Consider the following 7,089-nt stretch of genomic DNA (forward strand, 5'->3'; position numbering starts at 1 on the left):
AGATCATCAGCTACCAACCCCCGCGTGCACCGCCACTGCTCAGTCTGGCCAGCCCCTGAATTTATCCCGCTGCGGCTGCTTTCTCTATGCCCACTTCTTTTCAGTTTCATAGCTCCTCGGAGATCGCTTGGCGGTTGAACATGCAATTACACTGGGTTACGTTATGTTAACAACTACGTTATACCGCTGTTGTTCTGTACACTCCAAGCCACAAAATTATCTTTCTCTTTGCAGGGCAAACGGCAGTTGAGTTTAGATAYGCTGCTTGAGACATGCAAATTATTCCGTGTCCCTCAGGCTTGTGACAGGTCTGCTTGCGTGATACATTTCTGACGTCATATCTCTGTTTTAAATTAATAAAGTATTAATCTTGCTTCAGAAAACAGGTCCCTTAAGAACATCCAAAAAACCCACTTTTTTCCCAGAAATACTACATATTTCTGTATTTGAAATACGGTGCTTCAGAAATTCCCGGTGATTATACTTGAATTAATTGCTAAACAACTTCCAGCAAAAAATGTAAATAAGGAATAGCTATGCTAAATACATAGCAGTGTTGCTACAGCATAACACTCTAGGGATATTTGGGCAGTCTAATAATAAATTGCTGCTTTCTTATGAATAAAAGATGAAAAATACAGGCCTTTGTATCAGTCATAAATAAATGCCAAAATAATTTCTAATAATTTCTTGCAATTTTTTTGCATATTTTCTTCTGTTTTGTAAATACAAAAACCTATACAGAAGTATCTGTTGCGCTTTGTTAGTAACATACATGAAAGGAACTATCTTGAATGTTACTATTAAAGACCTTAGTCTGACAATAACCACAAAGTATATAAGCTGTTATTATGTTGTTGTTTTTATAGTTAAAAGTTATTTTCCACAGTATTGAGAGTTTCATGGTCAGTTACTATCTTCTGCTGTTTAAAGGGGCTCCAGTTCAGCACAGTGGATTGGCAGACCTATTCTTGTGCCTTGCTTCTTGCTGAGGTAAATTGTATTTAATTCATAATATACATTTTTACTTCTTAGAATTTTTTATTTTAGTAAATGTGCTATTTCAAAGGTTCTGAAAGATTTTCTTTTTTTGTGCCTAGTTAATAAAAAACATTTTGACCTAAACTTCAGTGCCTGTGATAATGCAAGAATGTTTGAGCTAGACTAGATCTGTCATTAAACCTGGGGACTAAGGCATAGGAYGTAAGTCCTGAAGAAAGTTTCCAGGCTTTTCTATAATGTTCAATCCCATAGTAAAACACGGTAACAACAGCCCTGGTAGTGCAGCATGGTCGTGACCAGTGTTTAAGGGCAGTTATCAGAGTGGTGTTTTGTTTAATCTGCTGCTTCTCTCACTTGTTTCCCTTGCAAGCCTGTTCTTAGTCTTTTCCATATTGAGTTTCAGGTTATATGTATAGTTTCCACACCAAAGCTCTGTTCTGACTCAGAACCTGATCAGCTAGATGGAAATGTCCCCAGCCCTTTCCAAAGAGAAGGTCGCCAGTGGCAAGAACACTGGACTCGGAGGAACATCAGCTGCCAATTTAAAAGATAAAACGATGACTTGCTTCAAGGTACAGTGTGAAATGAGAGAAAACCAATGTAATCTGCATAACATAAATGATRCTGGCTTGCTCTTTTGTTTATGTAATGAAGTCCGCAAGGACTTGGACAATGTTTCACAAATGACTTTGCATGAACTTCATGCAAGATTGTTATTTATGCCTAGAACTGAGTAGGAGTTTTCATCCAGAATGTTTTTTACTGAAATCCTGCAGTTTCTAAGAAACTGGTATTTTTCTTGGAAAAATGTTGATTTTGCCAAGTGTTTCAGGTTTCTGTTAGGAAAGCCAAATTATCTGAAGTCAGCTTGAATCTACTTACATCTTTCTGGGCACCATGGTGCCAAACAAAAGATGTAGTATGTGTGCGTAAGTATTTATCTTTTCTTGTCTCATTCTGGGACAATTTATTATGTGTTTTGGAAAACATTATTGTTTACAATAGCAATTATGTGTTTAGAGTGTTTTGGTTAAAAAAAAAAGACAAAAAGATCCCTGTTCTTGCAGAATCAAAATAACTAATTAAGTTCTTCAGACATTGCTACACACATAGCAACAATAATTTTCTGAGTATAATATACTGAAAATAACATTTTAAGATATTCATAAGGCTTCCCTCTTATTTCCGTGACTGGGGTGTACTGTGATATTGTGATGATACTGTCACAGTAGGTAAATCTGTCATGATGGCAGTAARAAGCAACTGAAACTACAGATAGTCAAATACTTCTGAAAAACACAACCAATCTGAACACCAGAGAAAGCCTATATATTTGTGAATTTAGATAGGTGCATATGCCTGACCTGGATTAAGTGTCTCACCATTATCTACTTATCACAGTAGGATTTTCTACCTTTGTAGGTAGTCTTGATATGATGCTTTCTCAAGTTATTCCCAGACAGCATGAATTATTTGCTTAATTGCAGTGTTCTTCCAGAGGGAATACATAACAAAAGGCTTCTGGAGTATCTGTGAGAGTCCCTTCTTGGCAGAGAGAGTTTATCTAAATTTGGAAAGAGGGATGACTCCTGCAAGAGCCATATCAATTCTTTCCATCTCTCTATCAGCTGTTTGTATCAAAGGAAATGTAATTGTCTGCATAGTAATTACAGATTGACTGAAGTAGGTGCTAAATGATATCAGAGGTGAGATTTTTTCAGCAAATTTAACACAGTTTTGGATTTAGATTCAGAGTTGAACTAACGGCATAGATCCAAAGATATCTCTACTGTAGTCATGCCTGCTTCTACTTTTACAACAATAACATGCCCCTAAATATCACTCTTCTGTGGTGCTAAAAATACACTTATAGTGTCATCCCTGCTTTGCAAAGGCAAATGAAATATACAGGCRTGGCCTGACTTAGCAAAGGCAGCAAGCTGGTGACAGATTTAGATGTAGACCTTAGACTGTTCAAAGCTCACCTACAAGCCATCCAGTGGACCAKGGATGTTTTACTACCTCTGTTAGGCATATATAATAGGATTAATTTACTGGGATTTCAAAGTAACCCTATGAAGACTACATGGAAAGTTGAAAGCAATCCACGCACAACATTATTTTTCAATATTGAATATACCTCAAGTACCTGGGAAAAAGTAATTGCAAGAGCCATGTATTACAGATTTAAAATCTGTATTTAAATCTGCTTAAGTTTACTATCATTTTTTCTTAAGATTAATAATGAAAGATATAATAAGAAGGTATATCAGATGTACAAAACAATAAATTTGTGTATATGAACTCATGAGATGGCTTTTTTTTTGGTTTTGTTTCGCTGGCATGATATTACTGCAGGGGCTGACCTAAATAACTATCTAGGGAGTAATTTTATGACGAAACATTATTATCTGTTATTATARTCTAATACTGGGTTTTCTTTGCAAATATCAAATTCATATAACTGAAAGATAATGCCTCAAAAATATCCTTTAAAGATTCTAAAAATTGTTCAGATAAATTCAAAAGTAAATAAATGAGAAAGTGATCTACATCCATAATGTGACTGTTCATGCTTAATTGTGATGAACATCTCTGTGATTTGTACTTAAAARAACTAATGTTTTCTGAAGTTGTAATATAGTAATAACACAAACCATGGAAAGTTCAGGAAATCAGTAGTGGCATGTGCTTTTATTTGTATGCCTGACACAACTCTGCCTGAGGTACATATTGGCTGAAGTTCATTATCATCACAGTGGAGGGCTTTATGAAACGTGTAGGTGGTCTTAGTTTGATTCGGCATGGGAGCTTATGTCAGGAAACACTAACCTGCTTGTACTAAATGACACTTTCAGCCTCAGCAAAATAACAAAGCTTCGATTGAGCACTGGCATTAAATTATTTGTTGACAATTTTAGGTGCTACCTTGAGAACAAGGAAAAATTTGAAAGATCACAGTGTCCCTTGTCCTACTGGATTCTGTTCCTCTGAGAGATAAAACAGAGGACTGCATGGTTATCATAAGGCATATTTTCTGAATCTTAATTTGAGTCTGAAGGGGAAAGGTTAAATTGCTTTCATGAGCTATTTTATTCTATTAGATTACTGAGGTCAAGATCTCTGAAGTGACGTGTTCTGATTTTTTTTTCTGGGAGTAAACATGACAGAAAAGAAATTTTAAAAATTATTTGTACTATTCTCAATAATCTGTGGCAGAAAAAAGACTGAAGTTGCTTCCGAAAATGTTCTCCAAAAACGCATATTTGAAAATCTGCATTAAAATCAAAAAAGATATATAAAATATACAATGTACCTTGTTAAAACTTTAAGAAGACATTATTCATCTAGGGATACACTGTGTGTATTGTAATTAAAACCCAGCTTTTATTATGCTTCTGAGAAACACAGTATTAAATTACAAGTACCTCCCTAAGAAGGTTACTGAATAAAAAATTCCACTGACCTGTGGAATATTTTAAGTTATAATGTGGTTGTGATTTAATAGGGAAGCCTTACAGAAAATACAATGGTTATACCAATCCATGTTGATCTCTGTTTTGCTGGCAAATTCTGGCTCATGTCTAATATTAAAAGACATTGCTTTGGAAGGAATTCATTACTGGGGAGAATCAAGGGAGCTTTTTGTTAAATGAGACAATGTTTTGGCAAGGCAGAGTGGCTGAGTGTAAGAATGAAGAAAGTAATTTGGAATTAGGTTTTCACGGCAAATACACACACAGTGAAAATGGAACAGAATTCCAGTTTGGTTTTTGCAGTTCAATTCCTAATGTACATTTATAAGATATAGCCATAATGCACAAGAAAGGAGCAYGGGCAGCACTGCTCTACAACTCTGCTGTTTGTATGGTTTGTATGTTTTTTTGAAGCATACATAATTCGCAGTAGTCAGGTTACCTTTGTTACCATTAGAGCTCACTTCTGCTGTCATCATGCAACAGCAGCTAATTGGCTTACCTGAGGAGGACCTGTTTTTCATGGAGAACCGCGATGGTCTGGACATGCAGCAAGGTGCTGTGGTCACACTGGGAACCAGAGGGTCTTGGAGGAGAAAATGACAAGTTTGCTGGATGATCAGTGCTCAGGCGACCTGCCCAAAAGTACAAAAATATCTATGATACAGCGGGGAAAACAAGACAGCTTTTCTGAACTTCTGAACTTTAATTCAGTGTGTTAGTCTAATATTCATGATTAAAATACTGGGATCTTTATTCAGGCAAAAATACCATTCAGATCCAGTTGAAGTTCAGTAACCATTACTTAGTTTACTATATTCCCCATTACTTACAACTCTGTTGCCTTGCAGAAGGTCAGGCCTATGAAGTCAAATATGCACAGACTTTTCAAATGTGCACATTAATCCTCCACATRTTAGAGTTCATATTTTGGTGCTTTTATTCTTTTATTTATTTATTTATTTATTATACTTTTTTATGATTTTTTTTATTCTTCACTGTGAACAAATCAGTGCAAAATGACTCAGACTTTAGGGAACAGTGTCACAGAAAGCAAATGATATACAGAAGAGATGRGTCCTCATTTTTCTCTGGAAAAAAAAGGGAAAAGGCCTTTTCAAGCAGCGTGTGTGCATGTCCAAGGGCCAGCACTGCTCATAGCTCAGACTGCGAACACTTCCGTCGCTGAAGCAGCAGAGACCAGTGCAGGGAGCTGCAGGTGGTTTATGCACACCAGGAGCTGTCACATAAGGCTCCTGGAGCTTTAGATGTATAATCAGTTTCTTTCAAGGTAGACTGTGATGGAGGTGACTCACAAAACTGGTATCTTCAACAGAATATTCAACGATCCCTTTATTTACAGGAGTCAAAAGAATCTATACTAAAAGAGCGGGGCATAATTTTAAAGAATACCATCGTGGTGTGCTTTATGCATTGGTGTTAGCGTAAGATTTTTTTGTGCCGTTCTAGTCTGAATTATGTACCTGTTTTCTGCTTGATTATTGTTTGCTTTTTAACTCGTCCTTCTGTTGCAGATGCTGGCYGCCTCCTCCCACATACTCCATCCCCCGTTAGACCAACCCGGCTGTTTTGCAGCACGTGCCACGTGCCTCCGTTCCTGTCACGCGACATCCCGCTCCGTCTGGTCCCACTCCTCCTCGTGCCACCCCCTCTTGCCATCTTACGCCAGTTCTCCTTGCAGGCCCTTTGCAAAACGTTTTCATGCTGTTGTCCTCTTCACAGCTTCCTTCGGGCCAAATCCTCTTAACATCTTCTGCGCCAGCCCACAGCACAGTACCAAAACACGTGTCTGACCCTGTCGGCGCTGGATTGTCTCACTGTTTTCTTAAACAGGGAAGGACCAAGGAGCAAAGCAAAGTGACGGGGTGCGGCTGCGGCCGCCCCGGCGCCGGGAAGCCTGGAGCAGCGGCTCTGAGACGAGGGGCGGCCGCGCGGCCGCGTGCCTCCGCGCCCCGGGCCGCGCCGCGGTGCCGCCGCGCTCCTCCCTTCGCCAGCCGCTGTGTGTCTCGGCATCTGAAACCAAGCRCATTCTCTAAGGGACTGAGGAATTGAGAGAACTGTGCTTGAGAGACCGTGCAGAAAATTCTGCTTTAATGGTGCGTGTATTCAGGTTCTTAGATCTGATTCTCCTTTCCCTGAATAAAGGGGGGACTTTATAGTGTATAACCTCTGCAAATCCAGAGGTAGTCCTAGCTGGTTTTCCACAGAAATTAGGGCAATTTTTAGATTTTAGCGCAGTAACTAGGGGATCAGTGTTGTAAAGAATTCTGGCACCTGTTTGATAAAAATGTTTATGATATACATTAATTTCTTCAAATAAGCTTTAAACTAAGCAACCACTGCATCCAGACTGTGAAATACAGGTTACTACTAGGGCAACTAATGTAAGTGTGATGAGGCTTTTGTTAAGGGTTGTCTCAGTGGGTGTTTTTAAAAGAATCTCCTGGCTCTGAGTGCCGTGCTGGGAATGTCAGGACAGGAGTTACTCCGCTTTGGGTGTGTTTCTGTTGTGGATCGGAGCCAGGGTCGGGCGCCTGAGGTGCGTTGTAACGTGCTCGCCAGTCCCGGAGGCGCTGCGAGGCCCAGCGCC

General features: G+C 38.9%; 1 protein-coding gene across 2 annotated transcripts in view; it reads left to right on the forward strand.

The window, feature by feature from the left end:
• Positions 1–7,089, forward strand: part of AADAC (arylacetamide deacetylase) — an 84,586-nt gene that overhangs the window by 7,953 nt on the left and 69,544 nt on the right. For both annotated transcript variants that reach the window (XM_085302848.1, XM_085302849.1), the window contains 3 exons: positions 235–308; positions 934–993; positions 1,406–1,574. The gene's annotated coding sequence lies outside the window, so the exon portion shown is untranslated. The remainder of the gene's footprint in view (positions 1–234; positions 309–933; positions 994–1,405; positions 1,575–7,089) is intronic.

The sequence above is a fragment of the Rhea americana genome, unplaced genomic scaffold, assembly GCF_003343005.1.
Source record: "Rhea americana isolate MKP2758 unplaced genomic scaffold, rheAme1 scaffold_193, whole genome shotgun sequence".
Taxonomy (NCBI): domain Eukaryota; kingdom Metazoa; phylum Chordata; class Aves; order Rheiformes; family Rheidae; genus Rhea; species Rhea americana.